The sequence below is a fragment of the Phyllopteryx taeniolatus genome, chromosome 6 (genome assembly GCF_024500385.1).
Source record: "Phyllopteryx taeniolatus isolate TA_2022b chromosome 6, UOR_Ptae_1.2, whole genome shotgun sequence".
NCBI classification, from domain to species: domain Eukaryota; kingdom Metazoa; phylum Chordata; class Actinopteri; order Syngnathiformes; family Syngnathidae; genus Phyllopteryx; species Phyllopteryx taeniolatus.
In genome coordinates, this window is record NC_084507.1 from 1,794,824 (window position 1) to 1,812,041 (window position 17,218).

At 47.4% G+C, this 17,218-nt stretch overlaps 1 long non-coding RNA gene across 1 annotated transcript; it reads right to left on the bottom strand.

Annotated features, from left to right (window-relative positions):
• Positions 1 to 225: 225 nt before the first annotated feature.
• LOC133480033 (uncharacterized) lies at positions 226 to 1,706 on the bottom strand. The gene is made up of 3 exons (XR_009789156.1): positions 1,500 to 1,706; positions 1,264 to 1,403; positions 226 to 1,050 (listed from the first exon to the last, which is right to left on the bottom strand). It is a non-coding gene; the product is annotated as an uncharacterized LOC133480033 (long non-coding RNA).
• Positions 1,707 to 17,218: the final 15,512 nt, after the last annotated feature.

Consider the following 17,218-nt stretch of genomic DNA (forward strand, 5'->3'; position numbering starts at 1 on the left):
GGCTTAGATGAGTAGGCCACGCGAGGCGTGAATTTTTTCGAACATGTTGAAGTTGGGTAGGTCACTGATGGTGTATTCACAATTAGCACTGATGAACAATTAATGCCCGGCAACATTTGATTAACAATGTAAAAGAGGCAAGGACTCAGAATTAATTTGTTAACTAGTGCATTTAATGAATGACGAATATTTGTGAGGATACCTATTAATTGATAAAGGTAATCATTTATGCTTCCTATTGCCCTCACAATCCCTTCTTGTGACTCCAGCACATGCACTGAAAAAAAGATTGCATTGTTTGCACGTGATTAAAATGTGTTAAAATAAAGAAAATAGGAGAAGAGGGGTAAATTATGTCATTTTAACACATTTTAATCAGGTGCAACCGATGTACGTTCAAATTAAGTAAATTCAAAGGACTGTTTTTATCAGTGTGCACGGGTGAGGACACGGCCAGTCGGGCGGCCAGCAGCAGCCGGTTGTTGGAGCGTAATTGCATCGGAGACGCCAGGAACGGTTGACGAATCCTCCACGTGTCATGGTCTGTGTTTTGGTTTGGGTTGTGTTTAGTTTTGTTCCATGTTTTCCTGTGTTCCATGTTTGTCGTGTGCTCATTAGGTTGTTGTGTCCACCTGTTCTCGTCTACTTTGTGTCGACCAATCAGCTCTCTCCAGCCACTCGTCTTGTCCAGGTGTTCCTCGTTGTGTCGGCAATTTGTTTGTATTTAGTTCCCTGGTTTCTTTCAGTTCTTGTCGGTTCATTGTCGTTGTCACATGTCTAGCCATGTCATAGTCGCCAGTTGTTTTTATCATTGTGATTAAATATTATTATTTTGAGATTCTCGCACTCCTGCTTTGCCTCCCTGCTTCCCTGCAATTGGGTCCACCATGTTCTTGCCTTGCGTTCCTCGCCTTCGCCCTAACCACGTACGTGACACCACGTCTGTGACACCAGGGACACCGGGGACGGTGGAGGAATCCTCCACGTCTGTGACACCAGAAACACCAGGGACGGTGGATGAATCCCCCGAACAGCCTGCGACTGTGTGTACTGTGTATTCAAATAATAAATTCAGTAATTAAACAGGAGTCAAAGTTTTTGATATCCTCGTTAATATGCTGACATCCTTCTATTTGAATTCAAAAGATTTATTACAAATACCATCCATACAACATTTATGCATGAACCTTTATCTCATAGGGCTGAGTGTAGGTTACTGTATGAACACATTTGTTGTGAGTTATGAAAATACATGGGATTTACCTTGGGGGTAATCAGAGTCAGTCACATGTGCTACCACCACCACTAAGAGAGCAGTGTCATTCATGATTGCAGCGATTCTCTCCTTGAATGGGGTGAATCCCTCCACGCCGGTTCCTCCGCCTGTTTTATTTTCCCAATCTCTGCATGATCAGAAAAAAAGAAAATGAGCAAGGTAATGAAGAAAAAAACATTCACAATGTGAAGTGGAGACACTGCTCAATAAAGTGGAGGCGCACAAGAAAATCCTCTTTGGCATGCTGTCATCCAGTGTTAAGAACAAGTGAAAGAGAAGTGAATGGGACAGCGTGTGTGCGGCTGTCAATGCTTTGGGGTCAGAAGAGCGCACACATGCTGAACTAAAAAAGAAGTGGTCAGACATTAAGGTGGATGGGAAGCGGAGGACAGCTGCCCACCACGCAAGTGTGGCCAAAACAGGCGGCAGAACCGGGGCGCAGGGCCTCAACCCATTTGAGGAGAGAGTCACTGCAATCATGGGTGACACTGCTCTCGCAGGGGTGGTGGGAGCACATGTGGGTGGCTCTGATTACCCCCAAGGTAAATACCATGTATTTTTATAACTCACAACAACTGTTCATACAGTAACCTACACTCAGCCCTATGAGATAAAGGTTAATTTGGAAATGTTCATATGGTATTTGTAATAAATCTTTTGAATTCAAATAGAAGCATGTCAGAATGTCAAAGAGGATATCAAAAACGTTGACTCCCGTTTGATTACTTAATTTATTATTTTAATAAACAGGAGAGGACATGCAGTCGCAGACAGGTGCTACACGTGCTACATGTTTGGAGGATTCATCCACCATCCCCGTTGTATCTGGTGTCACAGACGTGAAGGATTCCTCCACTGTCCCTGACATCAATAGTATCACAGACGCGGAGGATTCATCCACCGTTCCTGGCGTCACCGCCGGCATCCCCAGTGTCTCCGATGCAATTATGCTCCAACAACCGGCTGCTACTGTCCGTCCGACTGGCCGTGTCCTCACTCGTGCTGTGCTGGAGTCACAAGAAGAGATTGTCAGGGCAATAACAAAGCAAAGCAAATGTATTTACATAGCGCATTTCATAACAAGGTAACTCTTATATAGCGCATTTCATACACAAGGTTACTCAAAGTGCTTTACATGATTAAAAGCATTTAAAAACAAGGAAAACACAGCTTATAAAAATGTAAAACATCCATCCATCCATTTTCTGAGCTGCTTCTCCTCACTAGTGTGCTGGAGCCTATCCCAGCTGTCATCGGGCAGGAGGTGGGGTACACCCTGAACTGGTTGCCAGCCAATCGCAGGGCACATACAAACAAACAACCATTCGCACTCACATTCACACCTATGGGCAATTTAGAGTCTCCAATTCATGCATGTTTTTGGGATGTGGGAGGAAACCGGAGTGCCCGGAGAAAACCCACGCAGGCACGGGGAGAACATGCAAACGCCACACAGGCGGGGCCGGGGATTGAACACGGGTACTCATAACTGTGAGGCTGACGCTCTAACCAGTCACCCACCGTGCCGCCATTTAAAACAAAGAGGGGGGGGGGGAATACAATTAATACAGCATACAGTGCAAGAAATCATTTAAAAGTAGAAATGCTCTAAAAAGCAGAAGAAAAAAGAAGAGTTTTTAACCTGGACTTAAAAACATTCACACTTGGGGCGATATCACTTCGATTGGCAACTTATTCCATTTGTGTGCAGCATAATAGCTAAAGGCTGCTTCATCATTGGCTGTTCGGTCCCTGTACGACCGGAGTCAGAGTTTGGTCCGCATATCCGGCAGTAAGACGGACTCTTTCCAGGTGAGGGTTGGACTCCGCCAAGGCTGCCCTTTGTCGCCGTTTCTGTTCATAACTTTTATGGACAGAATTTCTAGGGGGACCCGAGGCGTAGAGGGGGTCCGGTTTGGTGGCCTCAGTATTGCAACTCTGCTTTTTGCTGATGATGTGGTTCTGTTGGCTTCATCAAGCCGTGACCTCCAACTCTCACTGGAGCAGTTCGCAACAGAGTGTGAAGCGGCTGGGATGAGAATCAGCACCTCCAGATCTGAGACGATGGTCCTCAGTCGGAAAAGGGTGGCATGCCCTCTCCAGGTTGGGATGAGATCCTGCCCCAAGTGGAGGAGTTCAAGTATCTTGGGGTCTTGTTCACGAGTGAGGGAAGAATGGAACGGGAGATCGACAGGCGGATCGGTGCAGCGTCTGCAGTGATGCAGACTTTGTATCGGTCCGTTGTGGTAAAGAAGGAGCTAAGCCGAAAGGCGAAACTCTCAATTTACCGGTCGATCTTCGTTCCTACCCTCACCTATGGTCATGAGCTGTGGGTCATGACCGAAAGAACAAGATCCCGGATATAAGCAGCCGAAATTAGTTTCCTCCGCAGGGTGTCTGGGCTCTCCCTTAGAGATAGGGTGAGAAGCTCGGTCATCCGGGAGGATCTCAGAGTAGAGCCGCTGCTCCTTCACATCGAGAGGAGCCAGATGAGGTGGCTGGGGCATCTGATTCGGATGCCTCCCGGACACCTCCCTGGTGAGGTGTTCCGGGCACGACCCAGGACACGCTGGAGAGACTACGTCCTTCGGCTGGCCTGGGAACGCCTCGGGATCTCCCCGGAAGAGCTGGATGAAGTGGCTAGGGAGAGGGAAGTCTGGGCGTCCCTGCTAAAGCTACTGCCCCCGCGACCCAACCCGGATAAGCAGTAGAAAATGGATGGATGGATGGATGGATGCCTCACCATGTTTGCTTTGGACTGTGCTCCACTATTTGACCTGAGTCTGTCGATCTCAGAGCCCTACTGGGTTTATATTCCATTACCATTTCTTTCATGTATTCAGGAACAAAACCATTTAGTGATTTGTGGGATTTAGTGGGAGGAAACGGAGAGCCCGTAGGAAACCCACGCAGGCACGGGGAAAACATGCAAACTCCACACAGGCGGGGCTGGGATTTGAACCCCGGTCGTCAGAACTGTGAGGCAGATGCGCTAACAAGTCGGCCACCGTGCCGCCCAGTAGGGGGCGGAGGGTGCACGGCCGGAGGGCTAAGTGCGCAAGTGGAGACAGGTTTGAGCAGGGACACATGGAATGTCGGATGGATCTTGAGGGATTGTGGGAGTTTTAATTGAACTGACGTGGGATTGATGAGTTTAGTGATTGGGAATGGACCAATAAAGCGCTCAGGCGTAGGAGCGCGATGAAGGTCCGCGAGCCGTTTGTTCTGATCTGTGGACCGGCTTAAGGCCGCCCTGACGTCTTTACAAACAGCCTGGACCCTCTTAAGTTGATCCCTTAGCGCGGGAACACCCACCGCCTGCTCCTGTTCCCTAAATAATGGAGGTTGGAAACCGTAGCAGGCTATGAATGGAGACATACCAGTGGCAGAGCTGGTGAGGGAGTTGTGGGCCTACTCAATCCATGGGAGGACTGAGCTCCAGGAGGTGGGGTTGTGTGCGGCAACGCAACGAAGGGCAGATTCCAGGGACTGATTTACCCACTCCATCTGGCCGTTGGTCTGTTGATGGTATACCGAAGACAAGCTGGCTGCTGCACCCACCGCGGGCACAGACGGAGCAGCCTTGGATGAACTCCCGGGCTAGGCCACCAGAAGTGTATAAATTGTATTGTGCGGGTGATACCGGGGTGACAGGTGAGTTTTGAACCGTGGACCCACTAGAGAATGTCTGAACGTGCAGAGTCGGGTACGAACAGGACGTCCAGTCTTGGGATCCGGTTGGTTCTCTTGAGCATGTTTGACAATCTGCTCGATTTTCCAGGTGCCCCAACGAAGCAGGAGGAAGGGAGGATGGTTTCGTGTTCTGCAGGGCTGGAAGGGGATGAGAAGATCCGACACAGAGCGTCAGGTTTGCTGTTGCGGGATTCAGGACAGAAGGAGAGGCTGAAATTAAATCAGCTCAAGAAGAGGGCCCAGCGAGCTTGGCGGGGGTTAAGGCGGAACGGAGGTAGGCAAGTTTCCTGTGATCAGTCTGTGAGCAGGCTTGGGATGCTGCCAGCGTCCACTGAAACGAAAGCTGGTGGAGGTAAGGCTAGTGAGAGGAATTGCGACTTTACAGTAAGTGCGGATGAAGCGGCAGTAGAAGTTGCCGAATCCAAGGAAATTTAGTTATTTGCGGTTGGTGGGAGTGGGCCAGTTAACGACTGCTTGGATCTTGGCAGGGTCTGGTTGCAAATGTCCTTTGGTAATGATGTAGCCTAGGAAGTGTACGGAGGTGAGGTGGAATTCATATTTTTTGGGTTTGACATACAGGCGGTTTTCAAGGAGGGGCTGGAGGATGTGGAGGACATGACTGCGGTGTTCTTCGGGGGAGCGGGAGAAAATGAGGATGTCGTCCAAGTAAACACAAACAAACTGGTTCAACATATTGTGGAGGACACCATTGATGAAGATTTGCTATACCTCGTGCAGCCTTGGGCTCGTCTGATCACTGCTTAATTCACTTAATACCGACGTACAGGCAAGAACTTAAATGTGCGAAGCCTACAGTGAAAACAGTCAAAAAGTGGACAAATGAAGCCAAGATGGAACTTCAAAGCTGTTTAGACTGCACAGACTGGAGTGTCTTTGAAAATTCAGCTGGGAGCCTGGATGAATATACGGAGACTGTCACATCCTATATCAGTTTCTGTGAAGAGGTCTGTGTACCAACAAAATCATTTCGCACATTCAACAACAATAAGCCGTGGTTCACTGCTAAACCTAAGCAGCTTCGCCAAGCTAAGGAGGATGCATATCAGAGCGGGGACAGGGCCCTGTATAATCGAGCTAGAAACCAGCTGACCAAAGAAATTAACATTGCAAAGAGGATCTATACAGCAAAGTTGGAAAAACAGTTTAGCGCAAACGACTCTAAATCAGTCTGGCATGCATTACAATCGCTGACTAATTACAAGCGACGATCCCCCCAAGCTGAGAACAATAGCACACTAGCCAACGACTTGAATACCCTCTACTGCTGATTTGAAAAGGACAGTTTCACACCACACACCAACCCGGACGCGCCCGCGACCACAATCACACCTCTGACCTCTGCGTTAACCATCCATGAACAGGATGTGAGACGCATCTTCAAACAACAAAAGATTAACAAAGCGGCAGGCCCGGACCACGTGTCCCCATCCTGCCTCAAAGTCTGCGCGGACCAGCTCGCTCCAGTCTTCACTCAGATCTTCAACAGATCTCTGGAACTGTGCGAAGTTCCATCCTGTTTCAAACGCTCCACCATCATCCCAGTCCCCAAGAAACCTGCAATCTCGGGTGTGAATGACTACAGGCCTGTCACTTTGACATCTGTGGTCATGAAGTCCTTTGAACGTCTTGTGCTGGACCACCTCAAGAGTGTCACAGGTCCCCTGCTGGACCCCCTGCAGTTTGCCTACCAAGCGAACAGATCTGCGGATGATGCAGTCAACATGGGACTGCACTTCATCCTAGAACACCTCGACAGTGCAGGGACCTACGCAAGGATCCTGTTCGTCGACTTCAGCTCAGCGTTCAACACCATCATCCCTGAACTCCTTTCATCCAAGCTTCTCCAGCTCAGCGTCTCACCTGCCATCTGCCAGTGGATTTACAGCTTTCTGACGGGCAGGACACAGCAGGTCAGGCTGGGGGAGGCCACCTCATCCACACGCAGCATCAGCACTGGGGCACCCCAAGGTTGTGTCCTCTCTCCGCTGCTCTTCTCTCTCTACACGAACGACTGCACCTAAGCGAACCCGATTGTCAAACTCCTGAAGTTTTCAGATGACACCACTGTCATCGGCCTCATCAAGGACGGTGACGAGTCTGCATATCGACAGGAAGCGGAGCGGCTGGAGCTGTGGTGCGGCCGACACAACCTGGAGCTGAACACGCTCAAGACTGTAGAGATGATCGTGGACTTCAGGAGGCATCCTTCGGCACAGCTGCCCCTCACGTTGTCCAGCTGCCTTGTGTCAACCGTCGAGACCTTCAAGTTCCTGGGAATTACAATCTCCCAGGACCTGAAGTGGGCGACCAACATCAACTCCGTCCTCAAAAAGGCCCAGCAGAGGATGTACTTCCTGCGGCTTCTGAGAAAGCACGGCCTGCCACCGGAGCTGTTGAGGCAGTTCTAGGAATCAGTACTGTGTTCTTCCATCACAGTCTGGTTTGGTGCTGCTACAAAAAAGGACAAACTCCGACTGCAACGGACAATCAAAACTGCTGAAAGGATTGTCGGTACCCCCCTACCCACCCTTGAGGACTTGCACGCTGCCAGAACTAAGACAAGGGCATGCAAAATCCTCTTGGACCCTCCCCACCCCGGTCACCAGCTCTTCCAGCTCCTTCCCTCAGGTAGGCGCTACCGATCAATGCAAACTAGAACTAGTAGACATTCCAACAGCTTCTTCCCTCTTGCAATCAACTTCTTAAACAGCTAACTTATAATTCCATTACAACAAGCTGGCAATTTTTTGACTTGAGTTCGTTGTCACATTTCTGTGGGGCCAATTATGTATTACTCGTGCACTCACTGTAGTTGTCTCGCCGTGCTGCACTATTTGCATATACTGGCCACTCATGCCAGAGTAGCATCTGCTCCATTTGCACCCTGATTGAGGAGTATCTGTAACATTTGCACAACCATTGTCCCAGATTATCGCACTACTCGTCACTTTAAACCGCATACACTCCTTGAAGTCTCAGTGCCCTTTGCACAATGGTCATTGCACCGGACTATTGCGATATTAGCCATTCGAACTGCTCTAAGTGCTAGAGGACTCTGCATCTTTTTGCCCAATTGTTTTTTGTCAATGTCTTTATGTCTCCAAAGTGTTCTGTAAATTGACTGTCTGTTGTACTAGAGCGGCTCCAACTACCGGAGACAAATTCCTTGTGTGTTTTGGACATACTTGGCAAATAAAGATGATTCTGATTCTGATTCTGAAAGACAGCATGGGTGTTGGTTAATCCGAACGGCATGACCAGGTATTTGAAGGGTCCGGGGCGGGGGTATTGAAAGTAGTTTTCCATTCATCCCCCTCTCTGATACGGATGAGCCGGTAGGCATTTCGTAGGTCCAAGTTATTGAATATCTGGGCGTCACAGAGGGGTTCAGAATGGGCGCACTGGGTAGTGGTGATTTATTTTTAACAGTGATGTCATTGAGTCCACGGTAATCGATGCAGGAACGGAGAGTGGTATCTCTCTTCTCGACGAAGAAGAAGGAAGGTCGAATGAGTCCAAAAGCCACAGAGTCACGGATATAGTCCTCCATAGCCTTTTCACACCACCCCAGTTTGCCAATCCAGAGGCACTCTCCCCGATGTCCACGCGATGTTGCAGAGGCGTGTCAACCAGGACAGCCCCACAACATGGGCCTTCCCACCTTCTTTGAGCCACTTACTTAATTGACTGAGCCTACTGAAACGTTCATCTCCAACTCGTACTGATGGGAGAGGTCCACTTATGAAAACCTCAGCATCCAAACATTGCACTTTTGTTAGGAGATCAGTGAAATCTCACTTCAGTACCTCTGATTGCTGCTTGACAACATCCAGGGCCTCTGTGTGTATAATCACAGATTTCACAGTTGGGTGCTGATTAGTGAGTTCCAGTATTTTTTTTTTACGCGATATCAGACACCATGTCATTGGTAAAACAGAGTACTTTGGTGTTTTTCTCGCTGCAGAAACATTTCCCATCCTTGACAGCTCCATCACCAACTATTAACGTTTGGGGTACCATTTTTTTCTTTATGCTTTACTTTCATACCTTTCAGTGGTGGTGGGGGATGAGCATTCTCGGCCAGTGTCTTGGAAAAGTGGCTCAAATCTATTTGTAAGTCTGATGTCAATGTTTAGCATTGATAGGCGTCATAAATGATCGCCTTGATCAATTAATAGTTGTCCTCACAAATATCAACCCTATACTACCCTATGATTTGTTAAATACACTGGTTGACAAGTGAATTCTTAGTCCTTGCCTCTTTTAAAGTGTTGAAATCAAATGTTGCCGGGCATTGATTGTTCATCTGTGATAATTGTTCATGTGTCTCTGATGTGCACTTATTTATTATAACAGTTTCCCAGCATCACCGCTAAGTGTCGCCAAAGGACTAACAGCCGTACGCCAGCCATGAATTTGGCATGAGGCACATTTCCACAGTTATTTCACTCTTGATACATCTGAACTTTGCCAAAAAAAGAACGTACGCCATGTTTTTGTGTTTACGCACCTCTTGTACATGAGGCCCCTGGGGGGCAGACAGGGCGGAGGATCAAAGTGTCTCGGAACCAGTACTGACATACTGAATCCAGGTCCAATGCCCTCATCCCCCTGGTCCTGCCCCAGGCCCCCAGGAAACCTTGAGTATGTATGTGTGTGCCCGACTGTAACTAGCGAAAAATATTTACAATGAATTGTGTAAGTGTGTGCTAAGCCTAAGCCTTAACCCTAAGTTTAAGAGACATGGCTCCACCAGGCCGGGCACATCCGGCAGGACAACCACAGGGAGAAAGGACCGCCACACCTAGCCCCGCAGCACCGCCCCAGGGAACCTCCATCCCCCACGCCCAGCCAGCACCAGCGCTATCAACATCAACAACAAAGAAACAGAAGACAAAACTTTATTTTCCATTTACAATATAACATTGTTACTGTCAGATGGCATTCTACACAGGCAGAGGAATCAAAGATCTAGGTTCAAGATGTTGAAGGGTGACCAACAATCTGTGTAATTACCTAATTGAGTTTTTTCATTCCGCAGATATTTTTTTTATTGCAATATATTCTATGATGAAATGTAACCAGTGATTAATCTTGATAGATTGTTTATTTTTTCAGTTTAGTAGAATTGTTTCTTTAGCAATAGCTAAAGCAACAAGTATTGATTGTGAATATTTATTTGGGAGGTCGATTATGTTTAAGTCACCAAGTATGCACAATCTTGGGGAAAGTAGAATCCTGCAGTTCAAAATATAGCAGACTTTCTGTGACGTGTGGGGAGTAGCTGGACCCAAAAGCAGGCGGAGGCAGATGTAAAATGATGAAGAGTTTATTAAGGACAGGTTATGGAGGTGGTCCTGGATGTGTTGGCAGGCGGCTGCGTGGACAGGTGGCAGGCAGTGGACAGAACAGGCGGCTGGTTTAGTGGCAGGAATGATGTGGGTCAGGATCACAGGGGAGCACTGGGAACGAGGAGACACAAGAGTTAACCAGGGAAGGGAGGAACAGTATAGCTTACTTGTCATAAGGTAGGCCGTGGTACCGCTAAGAGAGGCTGCAATATTTAGGCGAGGATTCCCGGGAACAGGCAGGCTTATATACACCGGTGGTGATCAGGCTGCTTGAAGACTGAGACTGTGCTGAAAACAGAGAGGGGAGGGGGAAGAGAGAGGACACAAAGCGCCCTCCCAGCTCCAATAATGGAACTGCAGGGCAGTACCCTTCCCAGTCGACAAGGTACTGGAACCCCCTCCCCCTCGGCCTCACGTCGAGGATGCGCGACACCGTGAAGGCCGGATGGTTGTCATTAATGCGCGGGGGTGGAGGGGTTTCGGCCGCAGGGCTTAGGGCGCAGGTGGAGACAGGCTTCAGCAAAGAGACGTGGAATGTGGGATGAATTTTCAGAGACTGTGGAAGCTTCAATTGGACGGAAGTGGGATTGATGATCTTAGTAATGGGGAAGTGACCAATGAAACGCGGACTGAGTTTCCGAGACTCTATCTGAAGCGAGAAGTCGTGAGAACAAAGCCAGACAGATTGGCCCACCTTGTATTCGGGCGTCGGGGAGCGATGACGGTCCGCGAGATGTTTATTGCGTGCGGCGGACCAGGTCAACACCGCTCTGACGTCTTACCACACTGCCTGGATTCTCCGGACATGATCCTTGACGGCGGGGACTGCCACTGCTTGCTCCTGTTCTTTGAATAATGGGGGTCGGTAACCATAGCAACCCATGAATGGGTACATACCAGTGGTGGAACTGGTGAGGGAGTTGTAGGCGTACTCAATTATTGGGAGGAATGAGTGCCTCCACTCTTCCAAGGCCCATACAATGACCAGTAGCTCTCGGTTGCCGACGTCGTAGTTCCTCTCGGCAAGGGACAGACGACAGGGAAAAAGGCACAGGGGTGAAGTTTCTGGGTCGTGGGGTCCCGCTGCGAGAGGACAGCCCCTGCCCCCGTGTCCGAGGCGTCAACCTCGACCACGAACTGGAGGGAGGGGTCGGGGTGGCGAAGAATGGGCGCACTGGTGAACAGGGTCTTGAGTTGATTAAATGCTTGGGATGCTGCTGCGGTCCACTGAAAGGGGGAGCTGGTGGATGTGAGGCTAGTGAGGGGAATTGCGACCTTGCTGTAATTACGGATGAATCGACGGTAGAAATTGGCGCATCCAAGGAAACATTGCAGTTCTTTGCGGGTGGTGGGAGTCGGCCAGTTAACAACGGCTTGGATCTTGAAAGGGTCGCGTTGTAGTTGTCCTTTAGAGATAACGTAGCCCAGGAAGTGTACAGAGAGGTGGCATTCACATTTTTCGGGTTTAACATACAGGCAGTTTTCAAGGAGGCGTTGGAGGATTTGGCGTACATGACCGTGATGTTCTTCAAGGGAGCAGGAGAAAATGAAAATGTCATACATATATGTATGACATTCTGATTTTCTCAGCATATCACGGAGGATATGCTGAGAAATGACAGTTAATGACAGTCCGGAAGACAGCAGGGGCATTAGTCAATCCAAACGGCATGACCTGGTATTCGAAGTGTGCGAGAGGGGTGTTGAAAACGGTTTTCCATTCATCCCCCTCTTGGATACGGATGAGGTGGTAGGCGTTCCGTAGATCCAACTTGGTGAATATCCGGGCGTCGCAGAGGGGTTCAAACAAGGGGTCGATGAGGGGAAGCAGAGATTTATTTTTGACGGTGATGTCATTGAGACCACGGTAATTGATACATGGGCAAAGAGTGGTGTCTTTCTTTTCAACAAAAAAGAAGCCAGCCCCCACTGGAGAAGAGGAAGGTCGTATGAGTCCGGAAGCCAGAGAGTCATGGATATAGTCCTCCATTGCCTTTTTCACAGGTCGGGAAAGGTTGTAGAGACGGCTGGAAGGAAGAGGGGCTCCCGGCAGCAGATTAATCGCACAGTCATACGGGCGGTGGGGGGGCGGGGAGGGGGGGGGGGGCGGGTGTTTAGAGAAATGGCCAGGTCTTTGCTGAACACCAGAGAGAGATCATGGTATTCTTCAGGACTCGGGAGAGGTCAACGGGCGTGGAAGAGGGTGGCGATTTATCAGAGGGCGGTATAGCTGAGAGCAGGCAGTGTGAGTGGCAGTGAGGGCTCCATCCAGCTCAGTGTGTCCAGTCGATGGTGGGGTTATGTTTCTTGAGCCAAGGAATTCCGAGGGCTAATGGGGTATCAGGGGAAGGGATACCAAAAAGTGAGATGTTCTCACGATGATTACCCGAAATGAGCAAAGGTGAATGGCACTGTGTGGGGGGTAACGGGGGAGATGATTCAGCCATCCAGGGCTGTGACTTTCATCGGGGACGGAAGTGGTTGGAGAGGGATTTGGAGCTGGTGAATTATTGCTTCATGAATGAAGTTGTCATTGGCACCGGAATCTATAAGGGCAATAATGGGGGTGTTCTAGCAGAAACTATAATGTAAGCGGGAACGGTCATGCGAGAGGGAGAGCATGAGGGAATGGAGGTTTGGCTAACCACGACGCTCTTGGGTCGCAGTGAGCCTGGTCTTTTGATCGGAGGGGGCATGAGGAAATAAAGTGACCGTATTGACCGCAGTTGATACACAGCCGCTGGATGACTCGACGCTGACGCTCCTGTGGGTTTAGACGCGTTTTACCAATTTGCATGGGCTCTGTGGTAGCTACGGGGAGTGACGGAAGTGCGGGAGACGGTGCGGGAGGCGGGTGAGAAGCCAACGGCGTGGTGCTCTGAGTGGGAGGATTCTTACATACGCAGACCCTCCTCTCTCGTGCTCTCTCTTGCAGTTGGTTATCAAGCCGAATGGAAAGGGCGATGAGATCCTCAAGAGAGGAGGGCTCGTCCCGGACCGCTAGCTCATCCTTGAGTTGGTCCGAGAGGCCATTTGAAAAAGAGAAGACCCAAGAGCAGGCGGAGGCAGATGTAAAATGGCGGCTGGCTTGGTGGCAGGAATGACGTGGGTCAGGAACACAGGGGAGCACTGGGAACGAGGAGACACAAGAGTTAACAAGGGAAGCGAGGAACAGTATAGCTTACTTGACATAAGGTGGGCCGTGGTACCGCTAGGAGAGGCTGCAATACTTAGGTGAGGATTTCCGGGAACAGACAGGCTTATATACACCGGTGGTGATGAGGCTAATTGAAGACTGAGAACAGATGGGGGAGAGAGAAGACACAAAGCAACAGTTCCAATAATGGAACTGTAGGGCAGTATATGACAGTTTCTCCGTAACCAAAGTCCAAAAGCATTAAATTGGTGTGCATTCTCATAAAGCATGAAAATAGGATTTGGTGGAGCTGTAGATCTGGACGTCATCAGCATAGCATTGGAAATGGAGGTCATGACAATGATGTTTCTTCGGGTGAGTATGTAAAGGATGAAGAGAAGAGGACCAAGCACCAAGCCCTGGGGGACGCCTTGGGACACAGGGGAAGGAGATGAGGTGCAGTTGTTAATATGACAAATTGTTGACGCTCGGAGATATATGAATTGAACCAGGAGAGGGTGGCACCAGTGATGTTTAGAGAGGTTTTGAGACAGCACAGGAGAATAGTGTGGTTTATGGTGTCAAATGGTGCAGTGAGGTCGGGGAGGATGAGGATGTTAAGGTGTCCAGAGTCTGAGGGGAGGAGGAGGTCATTGGAGAGTGTGAGGGGGGCTGTTTCTGTGCTGTGTTGAGGTCGGAAGCCATGCTGCCCGCACCAAAGTCAGGCGAGTGTACCACTACACCATCAGTGACAAGAGAAAATTTTTTTGTTTTTTTGTTGTTGTCCTGTTCAGCTGTTAGGTCAAGTAGAAAGGAGGATCTGTATCCATTTTATGCCAGAAAAGTTTTACTGTGTGACAGTGGACTTTTTAAGCTGCCGTTGTGGTTTCTTAGTATTTTAATGGATATTTATTGAGAATCAGAGTTGATCAGTCGAACAGAACAAGGTTTCTAGAGGGGAGTGAGAAAAGAAGAAAACAAAAGACAAAGTACTAACTGTAAACAAGATGAAAGTAAATCATTATATACCTAGAACAATGACACATTAGATATGAGTGTTGTATGGGGCAGTAGTGCTACACCCTGTGAGGGAAGGACAGGACAAGAGTCGTGAACCCGGCTGTACAACTGAAGTGTGGTGTAAATTATAAAAGTCTGTAGGACGAGAGTGGCGGCACGGTGGTTAGAGCGTCAGCCTCACAGTTCTGAGGACCCGGGTTCAATCCCCGGCCCCACCTGTGTGGAGTTTGCATGTTCTCCCCGTGCCTGCGTGGGTTTTCTCCGGGCACTCCGGTTTCCTCCCACATCCCAAAAACATGCATTAATTGGAGACTCTAAATTGCCCCTAGGCATGACTGTGAGTGTGAATGGTTGTTTGTTTCTATGTGCCCTGCGATTGGCTGGCAACCAGTCCAGGGTGTACCCCGCCTCCTGCCCGATGACAGCTGGGATAGGCTCCAGCACGCCCGCGACCCTAGTGAGGAGAAGCGGCTCAGAAAATGGATGGATGGATGTAGGACGAGAGTGTGAATGAGGGGATACCCAAGCAAATCGCATATTCATGAGTTATTTATCAGAATAAGTGAGTGGCCCTACACCATGGTCACACATGGGGGCTGCCAATAATTCAAAAAGTCAAAAGGAGCCTGGATTTTTTTATGGATTGTGTTTGGTCTATGTTCTGTGTGTCTCATGCATTTGCAATATAAATGTCTTGCCAAGAATATTTCCACATTTATCAGGAAATAGTCTGTTATTACTGTTATACATTCAATTAAATTTATCTTTGAGCGTGTGTATGAAATGTTAAATCTCATACACCTATTTAGTCTGTTTAAATGTAAAAAAAGAGAGTAATTTACTGTATATTTTTGTCTGCGGTATACGTAAAATCCTTTTAAGTATTATACTAAAACCGTAATTCCCTTCAAAAATGATTTGGGTTTCTTCTATTTATGTAAGGACAGCTTTAACTATTACTGGTTACATACAGACGACAATGAGTTTATGAAGCTCGGTGTAGTTAGAAACAATGCTGAAGGAAAAATCCGTTTCTGAAAATTAAAAGCTTGAAATCCACAAAATAGAGCCTTTTTTTTTTTTTTTTTTACCAAAAGTGGATGATAACACTGGGCTACAAAATTTGTGTTTTATAAGTTGTCTATGTTTTTGTTCAGGTGTGTGTTTGTGTATATATATTGAGATTGAGAACCCCTGATATAAAGCAAAAATACCTGTACATGTAAACAAAAATGTAAAAAAAAACATGTGGCCATAGTTTAAAAAAATTTACCTGATTGAGCAAAACCAATGTAATATTGCATACAAATTGTCCTTCGTAAATCTTCGTACAATAAATTTGTTGTTGACCAGTTTAATGTTTGTTTGGAGTGATTATTTTCATAAAATGTGCCTTTAATAGTCTGCCTATGTAAATACGTGACAAAGAAATAGAAAACTCCCCAGTGTAATTCTGTACTGTTGACGGAATGCTGCACCGACAGTGTTGTCAAAACCAACTGTTGGAAAGAAATTCAGTCTGAGTGGTTAAATGAAATAACAATTTATCCTATGATGACATAAAGTTGCCATGTGTGCAAACCTGAAGACTAAATTAGTTTCCAGATTCTAAGATCACTTGATGACAAACACAGGCTTTTAAAATGCGAATGAGTCCAGCTAAACATGTAAAGATCTGAACAGTTAAGAAAAGGGTGAGAGGAATAAAGAGGTTCACGTCAACATTATGTGATCGTGGTATTCTCAAACACGATCGTCGGGAGGGGGAGGCGCTGGTTGAAATTTGTACGGAAATTTTTTGCATGGTCACACATGGGGGCTGCCAATGATGTTTGCATAGAGAAATATGATAGTTCCGAGCCAATGTAGGCAAATGGGGGTCTGACAAAACAACCTCGTCTTTTTGTGTGTCGCTTTCATTGTTAGCGCTAATGTTATATTAATAAATAAAAAACGTAAATATGTCTTTATTCATGCCTTTCATGTTCTACTTCATATTTTTTGTTCTGCTCACTTTTTAATTAAACTGGTCAGCTGCTACCCTCTGGGAGGAGAGTTTAGAGTTCCTCTCAGCCCGCCTGGACCACTACAAATACTCTTTTATCACAACGTTTATCAAGACTCTCAATGCAACAATGTTGTCTAATATAATGTAATGTAATGTAGTGTGTATTGTATTCAACAGGTATTGCAGGTTAATAGCACTCCAAATGTTAATATTATTTACGATGTAATATTTTAGCATTGAAGGTTGCACAATGTGTCACCTCAACCAGCAGTGCAAATTGGTTGCTGGACAACTGTTTTTCAAATGGCTAACTATATTTTGCTGTGGACTGTCAAACGCTGTTTGTGGTGTGTACTGCAGGACTAGCAGAGTCCACAACAAATTTCCCCACGGGGACATTAAAGTATATGAAATTAAATTAAAGTATTACACAACCTTAGGTTATCGCACATTTAACAACGTTAGTCAGTCAGATGACGTCTGAGTAGCTTATGAAATATTCACAGCGGAAACTGTTATGCCTTCTAACCTTTCCACTGGAATGGAAGGTCAATTAGCCAAATGATTTTTCTGCTGAGTCATGTCGCTCACTTTTTTCTCGACCTCTAGATGGCCCAAAATGCTTTCGTATCAGCGTTGCTGTTTTACCCTCTTCGAAGGAACTTCAGAGCATAATTACGACTATTTAAAATATGTCTGCGATAAAACCAAAT